Genomic DNA, 14,846 nt, shown 5'->3' with positions numbered 1-14,846 from the left:
GAGATATCAGAGACAAATGTGGTCAATGGCAATGATAGAAAATACACTTCAGATAGAAGCAAATTTTACCAAGAGTACCATCCCTTTTGCTATACATCAAATACAGTCATCTAAAAATAATCTTCATTAATTTTATATGTACTTCAAGCAGCTGTATGGCTTCAGTCCCCAGGAGGAATTTGTCACTGTGCAATGAGAAAAGTAATGCATTTGTCTCACATCAGTACCTTCCCAATGGCCATGTCCACGGACCACTGAAACCAGCAGACCAAGGGTTGCAGTGCGTCTCTGCACTGGGCCTCTGGCTACTGAAGTCTAAGCAATCTGTTGGAAAAAAAAAAAAAAAAAAAAAAAAGAACATCTGAGCCCCCTGAAAGCCGCTTTAATAAAATCTTTTTCAAAATCAGACCATCATATATACCACTTTCTAGTTTTCATTTGACATCTGCACTCCTCATCACCATGACAACGTAGTGATGTGACCTGTCACAGATTCTTATAAACATTTATAGCAACGTATTTTATCAGCTTGTTAATTCTGAACTAAACCTTTCTGAACAAAGAGAACAGCAAGGCTTCTGTTTGCCAAACTGAAGTGCAAATGCACAGGGCTTCCAGGGTTCACGGTAACCAGAAGCCTGCAACACTTACAGATAAAATGATAATCAGTTTGAACTACTTTCCTTTCCAGGCAGAGAAGTGATGAGATATTTTTGCTTTCATTTTCTTTTCCTTTCACTCTCTAAAATCATTGCTTTTAGTATTTAACTTTTTTTTCTTATATCAAAAACATAAAAAAGTACTACATGACAACGTGTTGGAAAATATGCATCAATTTAAAAGAAAAACATGCAATTAAATGATTAATAGATTTTAAATATGATTCAACTAGAATTACACAAGTTTTAAAGACTATGAGACAGATTATTCTTTTCCACCCTGAAGTGCTATGTGTTATACAGTATAATTTAATGCTCATATTCTGTTTATGTATCTGTTGATTTGTATAAAAAAGAGGGCCCATTCCAAACAAGAAAACTGACTTCACAAATCAATTTAGTTACTCTATTGTCCCCAAAATATATGTGTTCTTAAAAAGCATAATTTCAACCTTCAAACTACCTCACATTTCTGGGCATTGGTGCTGCCTCCGATAAGCTCCTCAGGTTCCTGCTTGCCGCACTGAAGCCCCACAAAGTCTTCTTCTGAGGGAGGTCAATCCCTCCTTTGATCCTGGTGTGGGCCCTGCTGGGGCTGTTAGAGAATGTCCATCATCCTGTCATATCTGAAGGGTGAAATTGATGCCATGGTTGAGATACTGTTTTCTTCACTGCCTTAATCACTTTTTAGAGGGGTCACCTGAGACAGGAAGATCTGTGTTACTCTCTTTGCTGTTTGCATGGTATTAGACTCCATCTCCAGAGGACTAATAGACAATACAGCTGTGAGATACTCTGGGGTAAGGTTCCTCAAGCCTTGTGGTTCAAACTGCACCATTTTGCATGGGTAAGGAATGATAAGACTCATTAACTTGTCTAGATATCTCCTTTCTTACTTGCTGCATTTTATTGAATTAGTTTTTTAATTATCCCTATGAATTTAATAAGGAAATAAATGGCCTAGAGAGAAGCATGACTGAAAATTAGACATTGCAATGTCCTGTTGACCTGGAATACTTGTAGGTACAGGCTTCCAATGAACTAGGTTCTTACACAGAGCTGTTCTTAAAAACACGATGTTGCTGCTTTCCAAAAAGATCATGGGAGTCACATAACTGGATCTGACATGAAAGACCAGGACAACTTCAGGACAGGTTTGACCTAAACTATTCCTTTAACAACCTTGAATCACCAGCCCTTGCAATGCCAAGTTACTTAAAACCTCAGCTGGAGAGCAGGGAAAATAGTCTTAAAATGTAGCCTGGCAATTCACAAAATTGCACAAAAATTTAGGTTAGTAGGGCCTTCCGGAGATCATCTGGTCCAATCTCCTGCTGAGTGCTTAACTACTTTTAATGTATGATAACACTAGCACCAAGAAGATCCTAAGGCACACCTATCCTATATAGTGAGGTATGGAGGTCCCCCAGTTGGTGCTGTACTCAAATGGAGCAACCACCCAAATTCAGCTGTGTTGGCCCAGACCTGAACCACTGGAGTGACACTTGGATACTGCGTCGTTCTGGCATTAGCAATTAAAGCTTTAAAGCCCCACTTAGCTAGTCTGCATAAGTACTACCTAGAATGTTATTCTACCATCTTTGATATCCAAGCCCACAGATTCCTTAAAACGAGCTCTGCTTTGTCTTATCTCCAAATCATCTTGAAATTGGTATTAAAGTGTTAAATTAGAATATAATTCTGAGCAAAAATGGATTTATATTCAAGATCAGTGAGGAAATAGTTGGGCCATCCAACTGCTTGGCTACAGCTGTTGTTTAGTAAACAGAATGCAAAACACCTAGTGGGTTTGACAGATGCAAGCCTCCAGCTATTCTGTTGTTCTTCCTTTTTTTTTTTTTTTTTTTTTTTTTTTGTGTGTGTGTGTGTGTGTGTTTCACCTTCAAAAATGTTGCAATACATCCTCAGTGCTGAGATTTTAACCTGTGAACTTACATAGCATGCCAGTTAATATGCAGGAATCCTGAGATTTTAGCCAAATCATTCCCCTTTCTGGCTGCTGAAATACATGGACCAACACTGAGCAGAACAGGCCAGGCCATGACAACCCCTAGACTCAAGAAGACTAAAATCCTAAACCACACCTAATTTTCAGCCCAATCCCCATGCCCAATATTTCCTATCAGGTTTACCTGACAGAGAAGAGTGAGCCAACAGCAAACTTTTGTCCCAGGGATTTAGATGAATTTTTCTTGAAGATGAATCTTTAGATGAATGGCTTCTTAAATCTGAACCTGAAGTGCTGGAGTGAAATCCTGCTGAGGTTCACAGGAGTCTTTCCACAGAGGTTAACCCAGGGGGCTCAGGAGACCTGACTGGACCTAGCCCCGAGTACCTGTTCTGAGCAGGAAGACAGAGCAGATGGGACCTCGGGACATCCCTTCCCACCCAAATTATTCTGTCATTTTCTGACTCCGTGATTCAAGACACACAGAACCTGTCAGGGATGGGTCTTTAATCTTTGCTCCCTTGTTGTTGTGATCTCTCTCTGGATGTGTTGGAAATGCAAGTCCTTTTTCCTGTCCACCCATCCAATTGAATGATCTAGACAAGGTCAATGCTTTGTTTCCTTTAAATATGCTCAGTGGAATTAACTGGGGAATGTTGCATTTCTGCCATTCTGTACAATGTTTCTGCAGAGAATCTCAGGATGTCAATGCAGATTTTTCTGAGAAAAAATTCCCTTTGTCAGGCCCAGACTTGGAGCCTGATACAGGGCTCATTAACTACAATACATTGGGTTCATCCTTAATTTCAGCGTCTGTTTGCCTGAGAACTTTCTGGACATAGTTTCAACACAGATATACTCAGTATGGTGCTGCGTCATCATTACGTTATGGTTGAATGCCCATACGTACTGAAATTAATAGTAAAACTCCCCCCATTGACCTGAAAAGATGTAGGATTTTGCATCTTTTGCCTGTTATTTATTGTTGTTAGTAGTCTACTGAAAATAAATCATATCAGACTTGATTTAACTGTCAGTTTTTGACATTGTCCATATGTGCATGCTAGAAAAAGCTGATATAGAAGTAAGCATCAATACAGAGGAAGCTGATACTCATTTCTCCCACGGTCTGTGCCATGAAGGAACCTCTCCTTCTGGAAGTGGTTTTGGTGCTTGTGATTCACTGCGTTCTCTCTCCTTCTCACTGATCTGGTGCAGACACACAAAGCTCCACACTCTTATCCGTTCCCATCCTAAATTAATAAAACCTTAATTATAGGGGTAGGGGAACAGCAACTATTTTTGAACAAATTAAAATACTCCATCTTGTGCTTTGTGCATTTTCTAAGCAATTGTTTTTATTCCCCTCCTCATTAATGCTTTTCTCTGTGGATGCTAATGACTCACTCAGTAATGATGCCATTGCTTTTAGTTAATCACTGTGTTAGCAGTCACTGCTGGTGTCAAAGCAGAATGAAACCAAAGTCATCATCCATCAAGTATAATTCACACAGTGAATGTTAAGCAGTAAAAGCATTTGCAGTAAAAGGTGTGTCACAAGGTAGGTTTTTTGTTTGTTTGTTTTTGTTTGTTTGTTTGTTTGTTTTTCCTAGAAACTTTTCTGTTGCAACCACCATACCAAATTCATCATGAACTATTAATATTTGTTCTCCATAAATAATAAATTCATCGGCATTTTCTTCTCATGTGCAAAGGGGAACAGTTACACAGTTGGAAAGGAGTCTAAATGAATCAAGCCCCCTATAAAATGGAAAGGAAAAGTACTTAGTTCAATAATTTATCTAAAGATTATATAGGGCATGCAAAGAAATAAGTTACAGTAGAAAATTATGAGGACTTGTACAAGCATGTGTGTGTACCTGCAGATACTGCCTAGTCTTGCTGTCAGGGTAGACAGAGAATTTGAAACAAAATCACTGAACTTCTACTATTTGGTTTGCTTGTTATTATTTCTATAGGTAGATTGACAAGAAATCATTGACAGCAGAGGACAAAAGGGGATTCAAATTCAACGCTGAAAGTACTGGGACTTTCAGCATGAAGGAGAAAGTGCAAATAAATAGCAGCCAAAACACTGGTCTGGTGTTCCCCAGATGGTGTGCTACGCCCTTTGAGGGAAACGAATAGCTGAAGGAAAAGGAAGAGGGACAGCTGAGAGGTCTGGGGAAGGAATCATTCAATTTGCAACCCCAGATCTGGGAAGTGCCTGGGAGGAAGGACTCTGTTCCTTTGAAAAGAGGCCATAAACAAAACAATTTGAGAAAACACCCATCATCATTTTCTCTTTGTAATATGTGCTCAGGAATTTCAGAGAAGTGCGCTTCCAGTGTACTCACAAAGCCCACCAGGTATAAATACTGCCTGTCATGGTATTTTCCTTTTCTTGCATTTTCTGAGCCATTTAAAATCAATCCCTAAAATAAGAAAAGTAAATCCAGCATAAAAGAATCCTGCTTCTTATAACAGGCTGTGTCATTCATTTCAGATTCTGTTCACTTTGCCTCTGCACATTTGCCATTGTGAATACTGCTCATTACTGGTTGTTTCAGATTTTATTTTTGTTTTTATCCTCTGCTGCTGTGTTTTGGACACTTTATATTGGATTTTTCAAATGAGTCTTCTCCCATTGAAATCTCACTCTTGTTGACTTCAAACTGAAGAAATAAACAGATTGTCTATGAGTGAGGATGCTGGCCTGGAGGGTAGAGAAATTTCTGAGGTTATTTTTCATTTCAATCACTATCTTCTCTCAGAGTCTGTAAAAACACTCACATGAACTTCAGTAGTCTTCAGTCTGGGTCTTTACTGAACACCTGCCCTGACAATGATGAGGACAGATGCTCTCTATTTGGTTAATAAAATGATAAAGAACTGTAGTGAAAATAAACCAAGTTCAATCAACACCATTGACTATTTCTCCTGCAAGAAAATAAAATGGTAGTCTAACCTCTCAGCGTAGGAAGAATATCAGCTAATCAGCTTGAATTCGTTTCTATTATTTTCAGACGGACTGGAGTAGAAAGCACTAGGAATGATTATATGAAGACTCCCTTGAATTTGCTAAGACAATTAGAGGAAGCCACATTTTTTATTGAGTTTAATTTATGGCCCTTATACAGTATCTGATCAAACATGAAAAACATTGTTCATGAAAACACCCTTGTAGAGCACAGGTATATGAGACAAGATCTCAGGTTCACGGAGCAAACAATGCAAGCCATGTCCTCTGACTTTTGATCCAGTGCCTTAGTGCAAGACCATCCACATCCTCCAATCTGTAGCACACCTTGCACAATGAAGTGGTTGTCATCCTATGAGACTTGATGCCATTTAGATGTGCACCACTAACAAAGCATAAAACAGTCTCACCACCCAGACACTGAAGGAGATCCAAACAAAGTTAATGTAATAAAAGTTCCCAACTTCTGTGGTATTTTCAACAGAAGGCACTAGAGAATTAATGGTCTTCAGGAAAGAAGGAGACTTATGAAAGCTTGCCCAAAACAAAAATAAAAACCAGCAAAGAAACAAATAATAACAAGAAGTCTTGTTCACTGTGGAGCTGCTGGAACAAACAGAACCTTGTGAGTGGTCTTTAAAAATACGTATATATGGTTTCTGCAACAAGTTAAGTCTTACATGCTATTGGGTCACTTTAGAATAGTTCGAAGAAAAAATACTCTTTAGAAAGAACAGCAATTATGCAGGTTGTATGAGACACATTTTCTGTGAATTCCTTTCTTTTTACTCAGACATATTATTTACAGGAGAATTTGGGTCACTAAGGCTTTGTTTCCCAAGCATGTCACACCTTTGCACACTCACAGCTCCACTTGATTTGCCTTTGCTGTATCTTATGAACAAATAGGTGAAATTCTGCCTCTCTAAACCTGGGTGTGCATTAAGTGATTGGGTTTTCCAGTTCAAATGGGAATGACACTATCCAGGCATTTTGTGTCAGCTCCCATCAGCTCCCATCAGTGTGTCAGCTCCCATCAGTAAAAACCTTGTAGCCTTTCTTCACCACCTGACTGTGGTGCAGTCAATCAACCTCTCTCTCTCATTTAAGACAAAAGATGTGATCATTAGGACAATAACATAAAAAGTTTGTTCCTGGTTTTGGATTATGATAGCATAATCCAAATACTGAGGAATTAAAATGAGAAAATTCACAGCTATTTAACTCACTAGGTAGATGCTTGTTGACGTAATTTGTTCTGTTTGTGATCTAAATTATTCAAGGATTAAAATAAGACAATAAGGCTTTTTTTTTTTTTTTTTTTTTTTTTTTTTTTTAATGTTGTTGCTGTCTTATTTCTCTTTCCCAAAACCCAAACAAAGGACCCCTTTGGAAAACAAAACAAAACAAAACAAAACAAAACACTGTATCACAAAGAATGCAGTATGACAAAAACTAGGCAGGCTTAAGAGTTGTTGACCTTGCTCTGATGAGGAAAATGCACAGAAACAATAGACCAATAAATAAATAAAATTGTGCAGACACATTTAGTAAAATAAAGTTTTTAGTGTGCTCTCCACTTGCATAGATATCAGCCGTTGGTTGGCCCAAGGACACTTGCCACATTTGCAATTGTTCATGGTCCAGGAGGGAACACGCTGATAACCCTTATTTGAAGGGTTTCAGAAAGGGCAGAGATCCAGACTGAACCAGCGGTTTAAAGGCAGGGGTTTAGGTCCACAGGTAGACAGTAAGGACTACAGTAAGAGGCCTCCCCTAATCTTGGAAACAAACAGCTTTAATCAAGCCAAAACAAACATTATCCTCGCAGATGAAAACAACCTAAACAATCTGATGATTCATTCAACTAAAACAAAATATGTTGGGTGTAATTAAACTCCTTTCAATTTTTTTTCCCTTAATTTTGCTTCCACTCTATACCAAAAGCTGTTGTTTTGAATGAAGCATCAAACCATTCTAGTCCAACAGCATTAACACGAAGCATTTTGACGTTTTCAAAACAAGTTTTTTGGTTTCCTTTTCTCCTTTTCTTATGCTAGGCTGCAGGGAGTACTAGCAAAACTGACCTACATATATATGGGATTTTTCTGAGGTGCATCTGAGCATGTACCTAAGGTGGAGCTGGGGATGTTTCTGAGGTGCTAATATGCTATAGCACTGAGGTTTATGTACATGTATGCATATGATATATAGATTTAGAGAGGAACTGGACAAAATTTATTAATTGCTACTGTACAGGACTATGAATGCAACTTTCAACATCAGATTCCTGAACTGTTGCTTATGAGTGTAGAAAGGCTATGCTAAGGAAAGGGAAATGTTTCATTTTGCTGTTTCTTATGCTCTGGCTCCAAGTTACTGTTTTTATAGCAAGCATATAGCAGTCCTGGACAAGATGGAGGAGAGAAAAACTTTACCTTCTCAAGTCCAGCATTAGTATGTTCCAAAATATAAATAAAACCTAAATGTAGTTATCTGTGTGTACCGCCATTCTGCATAGCAACGCTGTGGAATGTGTATTTTAAAAGTATTTCATATTTAACTGTAATTATTAAATTATTGACTCATCTTGAATTATTATTACATATTAAATATGTAATAATTAAATTATTTAAATTCAAGCGTTACATATTTAAATATTATGTCAGTGCTTCTAAGATTATACCTTTTTTTTCCCCCTTGATAGAATCTCACATTAAGAAATCTGATTTTCATCTGTTAGTGGAGAAAAAAGCACCTTTCCAACTTTTTCTGTTCTGGTGCCTTCTTGTATCCTGTTATGTTACCACAAGATCATCAAAATCCAGGAATTTCTCTGCACAGCAAGAAAACAGGGGAGTACATCTTGCCTTCCTTTCTGTCTCATTTGGAACCACACTTACAAGGAGACTTCCTTCCTCCATTCTTCCCTCCCTTCCTCCCTTCCCTCCTTCCCTCCCTCCTTCCTCCCTTCCTTCCCTCCTTCCCTCCCTCTTTCCTCCCTCCCTTCCTTCCCTCCTTCCTTCCCTCCTTCCTCCCTTTCTTCCTTCTCTCTTTCCCTCCCTCCTTCCTTCCTTCCCTCCTTCCTCCCCTCCTTCCTTCTTTCCTTTTTTTTTTTCTTTATTATTTTTTTTTTAATTTGCATGTGATTTACGTCCTAATCAAAGAGCTTGTGAATCCCCCACTGTGCCATGACACAGAGTTTTAGGAGTTGGAAAAATGGTAATAGCCTTTCCCTAGCTGACAAATAATGAAGGAACATCACTGCTCTTTATTGCTTAATAAAACCAAGAAAACAACGGATGAGTATAAAATCTTGCATGTGATGCACTTTCTTATCTTTAGTGTAGGGTGTACATTTGTGTCATAGTTTGATTACTGTTCATGCTTTCTGACTTTCATCCTTTGTAAATGAGTTGTTTAACTACAGGCTTACATTTTTTACTTTCATGGCCTTGTTTTGTTTTGTATTCTCGTATTTACTCTAATGTACAAAATTACAATTCTGCATATTACTGAATACCTTGCAACACTTCTGCTTTGCTAAAATCAATTCCAAATGGTTTTGGTGCACTGCCACATCAAGGTCTAGAAGCTGAGGATAGCTCAGTTGGAAGGGACCTACAAAGATCATCCAGTCCAACTGCCTGACCACTCCAGGCTAACCAGAAGCTAAAGCGTATTATCAAGGGCATTATTCCAAATACCTCTTGAACACTGACAGGCACGGGGCATCAACCACCTCCCTAGGAAGCCTGTTCCAGTGTGTGACCACCTGACACTAAAGACATTTTCCCTCAGGCCCAGTCTGACCCTCCCCTGGCACAGCTCTCTCCGTCCCCACACACCCTGACACCAGTGACCAGGGAGCAGAGACCAGCACCTCCCCCTGTGCCTCCCCTCCTCGGGAAGCTGCAGAGAGCCTCGAGGTCACCTCCTGGCCTCCTCCAGAGAGGACAAACCCAGTGCCCTCAGGCTCTCCTTGCAGGACATGCCTTCCAGCCCTGTAACCAGCTTGGTTGCCCTCCCCTGGACACCTTCAAGTATCTTAGCATCCTTTCTGTATCATGGAACCCAGAACCACTCACAATATTCAGAGTGAGGCCACACCTTAACTAAATACAGTGGAAGATCACCTCTTTTAACCAGCTGGCTGTGCTGTGTTTAATGCACGGGTTTCTTATGGCTACAGCACTAGTCCCTGTAAACGTGAACACCGTGCCTGGATCAATGATCTTTGGAACATAAAGAAGTAAAACAGCACTACAATGCCATCTATCATCTGCTGAGCATTTATGTGACAAGGGCACAGCACTGTGAAAAACAATCTATTCTGAAGCAGAGCAGGCATCCAGTGCCACTCTTTTTAACTATTCTTAGTGACGTAAAAGCCAGCTCCCTTGGAAGTCAGCAACTTTTATTAAAGTAGCAGCAGTGTAATGACAAAGGATGTGGTACTAGTATAAATCCCTGTTTTCTGACAACTCCCTACACCCCCAAAAGTTGTGAGAGTTTAATTTATAAGACCTGGTAGCAGTAACCTTGCCCAGGCTCTGCTGCATTCAACAAATTATCTTATCCTTCTGAATACTGAGACGAATGGTAGGAATACGTTTGTAACAAAAGAGGGAGAAGGAAAAAGAAAACTAACATGATATAAGAGAAAGTTTCTCTGCAGCAGAGTTTCTGAAGCAACAAATTCCCATCAATATCTGTTCCGGAACAAGTGGTCTGGTAACAGCAAGATGAGACGGCGATTTGTGAACACTGAGGAAGTCAAGTGCCACTTCATGCCATCAGAAGAGAGGTTTTTCAGGTCACTGTGGTCTTGCATATTTGCATGTGAGAAAAATATGAGCTCTAGCTGCCTAAATGGCTTACTGTTATTGATATGACTACCACTTCTGTTTCACACTTAGAGGTGCACAAATTAGATATATTAATCTGGCCTGGTGAAGGCAATGAGATTAGCTGCTGTGCATAAAGTGAAGCACACTGCTGAAAGCTTAGGATCTGCATTGGTAAAACTGCAGTAATTGGATTTACACACATTTCTCAGTAAAAGCCCAGGTTCCCCATTTCTTGGTAGAGTGCTGCTTTTGGCATGCTTGGGAAAAAAAAAAAAAAAAAAAGGAAGGGGATGGGGAAGGGGAAAGCAAAAGGAAGGGGAAGGAGACAGGAAAGGTGCATATACCAGTGTTATCCCTTGAAGTGGTAACTAAGTGCCTAAGTTTGCCTTCTTTTTCCAGGGCTTACCTGGGAAATACTTGCTCAGAAAAAAAAACAACACAGTGCAAGGTGAAGACTGATCCCTGGTACCTCTGAGGTCTGGGGGGAGAAATCCTTCCCTGTAGAGTTTCTTTCATACCATGTATTTAAGATTAGAAAACAAGAAGTATTATTATTGTTATGCATACAAGTGTACAGATAGGAAAGGAGGCTAGCTGTCCACATGAGTGTGGGTCAGTGGCAGCAGCCACCATCACCTTGTCCTCAGGTGGAGCGGTGCTGAGCCACAGCCCTGTGCTCACAGCAAAGCACTGCTCTCTTCTGCCCTGCCCACCAGACTCCTCTCAGCCACAGGGGTGCTGTTTGTGGCAAAAACACCTGGATATACAACCGAGCAAATGATGATGGGGTCTAATGCTTTCCTCTTTCACAGCTGTGACATTACTTCACCACTTCATAAGGTGAAGAATCTTAAAAACACCTTAGCCCATCCCGTGGAAAGACAAGCACAGACAGCGCACTGCAAGGTGGAAAAGCTGAACGAGGGGCACCAGGTGTCTGCCACTGGCTGTGTTATGGAGCTGCACACACTGACACGCTGGCCTGGTTAAAGGACACAGCTCTGCCTACAAACAAGCTCCTAGTTCTCTGCTGGACTAACACTTTCTCACAGTGTCAAATTGAGAGGCTTGACTGCAGGGAGGAATTTAGACATTTGGCTGTGGGGGGGTTATCAGCAGGCTTCCCATACCTTTTCTAATTTCTTTTTGTCCTCCCTCTGTAGATGCCCTTCCTTCCAAGATAAACAACTCCAGAGTAAAAGAGGCACCGTGTGCTCCTCTAGCTGAAGGAGGTTCTGTCAGGAAACATCACCTACTCGAATAAACAAAATTTGTGTAGAATAGCTTGTAAAAAATTGATCTATAGTATCAAGATGGTTTTGTTCCTTGAATGCTTATGTCTCTGCCTGAAATGTCATTATCTACTCGTCTTTCTCTGGTGGAAACAAAATCCACCTGTGCCTTTAATCATTCTGTATTTTTACCTGAGATACCCAAGTTGTGGATAGATTCAGCACAGAGCATTATTATTAAACTATTAATTCAGATCCTACAGATGCTGACAAAACAATTTATTTTTTTCTGTAAAGCACAGAAACTGGGTTAGCTGCTGATGACAGCAACAAAGGCAACAGCACAACAGCCAAACAAGCTTGGGAACCCTGCAGAAGATGAAGCAGACAGGACCAGGCTTGTGGGAAAGGATGCTCTTTCATGATCTTTCCTGGGATTCCCCCATGGCAATCCCTCAGTCCTGATTGTCACTCTATACATAAGGGTGCTCTACAGTCCAAGAGGGAGGCAGAGAAGCCTTATCGGTCATGTTTTACTGATGGACACTAACAGCAGAGTGAGTCTCAGAGTTTGGTTTAAGGTTACTTGGGCAGACCGTGACAGAGAAGAAGAATAAATGTGGATTCCTGCAGTCCCTTCTTGGACCTCAACCACTAGCTCCTCGTTCCTTTGTAGTTTGCCAGCATTTTATATTTTAATGTTCCAAATACTCCTGCTCTGCAATGTTTTATTCTAATCCTTTTTTAATGCTGTCCTACTTTTCTGTCTTCTAGCTTGTCTAATTTCAGGGAGAAAGACAGACAACTGATGCCAAGGAAACCTATAAGTCACTTTATATAATTCATAACACTACTGAAAAATCAGTTCGGGATTTATGTCACTGCAAATGAAATAAGCTATTTGCAAGTTTCTTTTTATAATTTATTAAGCAAATTGAAAACGTTCTTTAAAACAAGCTTTGTCAGCTTGTCATCTAACAGAGCAAAAGAAATAGTTTGCTGACAGATCATATAAATTGGATTTTTATGGAGTCCCAAGAGTCTGAAAGGGCTTTCTTTCCTCTGACAGGTTGACACCGTGTGCCACTCCAGCACCACTGCACGTGCTTGAGCGCGGTCTCTTTTTCATTCATACCACAATGGTGAGGGCCGTACCAGTGGTTTGGGATACAGCACTGGAAAAGCCTTCCGTGTGAGAACAGCTTGAATGTACTACATACACTTACATATGTTTCTAATGTAAATAAGGCCTAGATGAGGAAAGCATATGTAAAAATCTGTTTCACAGCTTGCAGTACTGCAGGCTCTGCTTGCACACTGGCTAGAAATGTTATCAAGCCAACATCTTCTTGAATGTTGACTTCATTACCAAGAGAAAAATATAATATAATTATAGCATCCTGTTATTTTCATGTTGGCTGCAGTGCTTATTTTCAAGGGGAGAAAGCAGTGGCCCAAGCTGCCTCTGGAACAGGCAAAAGCACCATCAGCGAGCTTGATCAGACTCTTTGCAGGCTGGGAGGTGGGACTGTTGCCACAGCTGCGACAGCCCAGCTCTCAGACAGCTGTGGAAAATAAAATGACACAGTGGCATCCCTTTGCCAGTGGCAAAAATCCTATGCATGCCCTTGTGTTCAAGTGACTGGGGAAAAAACAAATCTATCAAAGCTGTGTGGCAAATACGTTTCAGTGCATTCTTCCAGAATTCCCAAAGGCTTTTTTAGATTTCCTCTGAAAATAATACTAAGAAATAATAGCGAATAGACATCTTACTTTCTTGATTAACATGATTTCTTTTGTTCTCTTTAAAGATGAAGTCCCATGTTCACCAACAGCAACGAGAGCTGAAGCATGGAGAAGTCCAAGAAAAGGGGCAATGCCAGTATGGAAACTGCAGAAAACCAGGAACTTATGGCTCAGCGGTTCACAATGGGGCCACCTTAGCACGTGTTTCGCTGGGTGTGGGAGGAGAAAGCTGGGAGATGCAGGAGCCCTGAGCTGCCCTAGGGAGGTGCCATGCATCCCTGCTCTGCACAGCCCTGCCTGTACGTGCTTTTAAAGCAAACGCCCCTGCCTACAGTAAAATGGAACTGTTGTAAAAGAAAAAGAAAAAAGAGAGGATGTATTTTCTGAAAGCTTTGTCCTTCAAAGATGCCCAAGAAGTGCTGACTAGTATTGTATGTCATGGGGATGAGTTTCTGAAAATCTGGAAAAGAGGTTTAGTCATACAAAGGTCTGCAAATTAACAGTCTGAAAAACCCAAGTAAAACAACTACTTTGCAATAGACTCAAGGACAAGAAAGCAAGGACTGCTGCTACTGTTTTGCACATTTGCTTTTTCCCCGTAGGTGGAAAGAAAGCCAAATCTCCTTGCTTCACCTCTGCCATGAGGGAAGGCTGGTTTCTGCTGAGAAGACAGGTGAGAAGCTGCTGTTCAAAGGCAAAGACCTGTTGTTCTGTTTGGTGCCGGTCCCCAGGGGCCAAGAAGCATGACTAAACAAGCATCAAGCTGAAGCCATCAGCTACAGTAGTTAGAGCTCCATTTTCAAGGGGACAGATAATCAGCATCTCTGGCTTTTTTCAGACTGACATAGAAACGCTTCTGCCTAGAGCAGGCAAGGCTGTGAATCACGAAGTTGCTGCTGTCTGTGACCTTCCTTCATGTCTGGGAGGCAGTAACGGTAAGGATGGCTCTCCTTGATGGACAGGGAATTTTGACTTAGCGGAGCCCGCTATCAAATAGGATCCCCTCACATCTGTGGGCTTTGAGCACTGCACGAGTGTGTAAGTCCCCAAGTAGCATTTATAGTAGCAATTCCAACAAAAAGTAGCAGCTTTAATTAGGGAAACACATTTGTTTTTTCTAAATTTAGTTCTCGAATTGTACTGTCACCCAACTGCAATTTGCTATCTCACCAGTAGTTTCTGCTTTCATCTTCCAAACAAAAATCTGCGAGTCTTCATCACAGTTTCAACCCAAAGCAACCTTTATATTATTCGACATAACTCTTCTCATGAGCAAAAATCATTAATGGACTCACCCCTTGAATCTGAAACATTTAACTTAAAATTTATTTCTAGAGCAAAGATATGAAAGCATCAGGACCCTGCCTGGTATGGATGAAATGAGACACCTTGGCACAGAGAACTATTATA

Source organism: Oxyura jamaicensis, chromosome 3, assembly GCF_011077185.1.
Source record: "Oxyura jamaicensis isolate SHBP4307 breed ruddy duck chromosome 3, BPBGC_Ojam_1.0, whole genome shotgun sequence".
NCBI lineage: Eukaryota > Metazoa > Chordata > Aves > Anseriformes > Anatidae > Oxyura > Oxyura jamaicensis.
The sequence above is the reverse complement of the archived record's forward strand: the minus strand, read 5'-3'. Positions refer to the sequence as shown.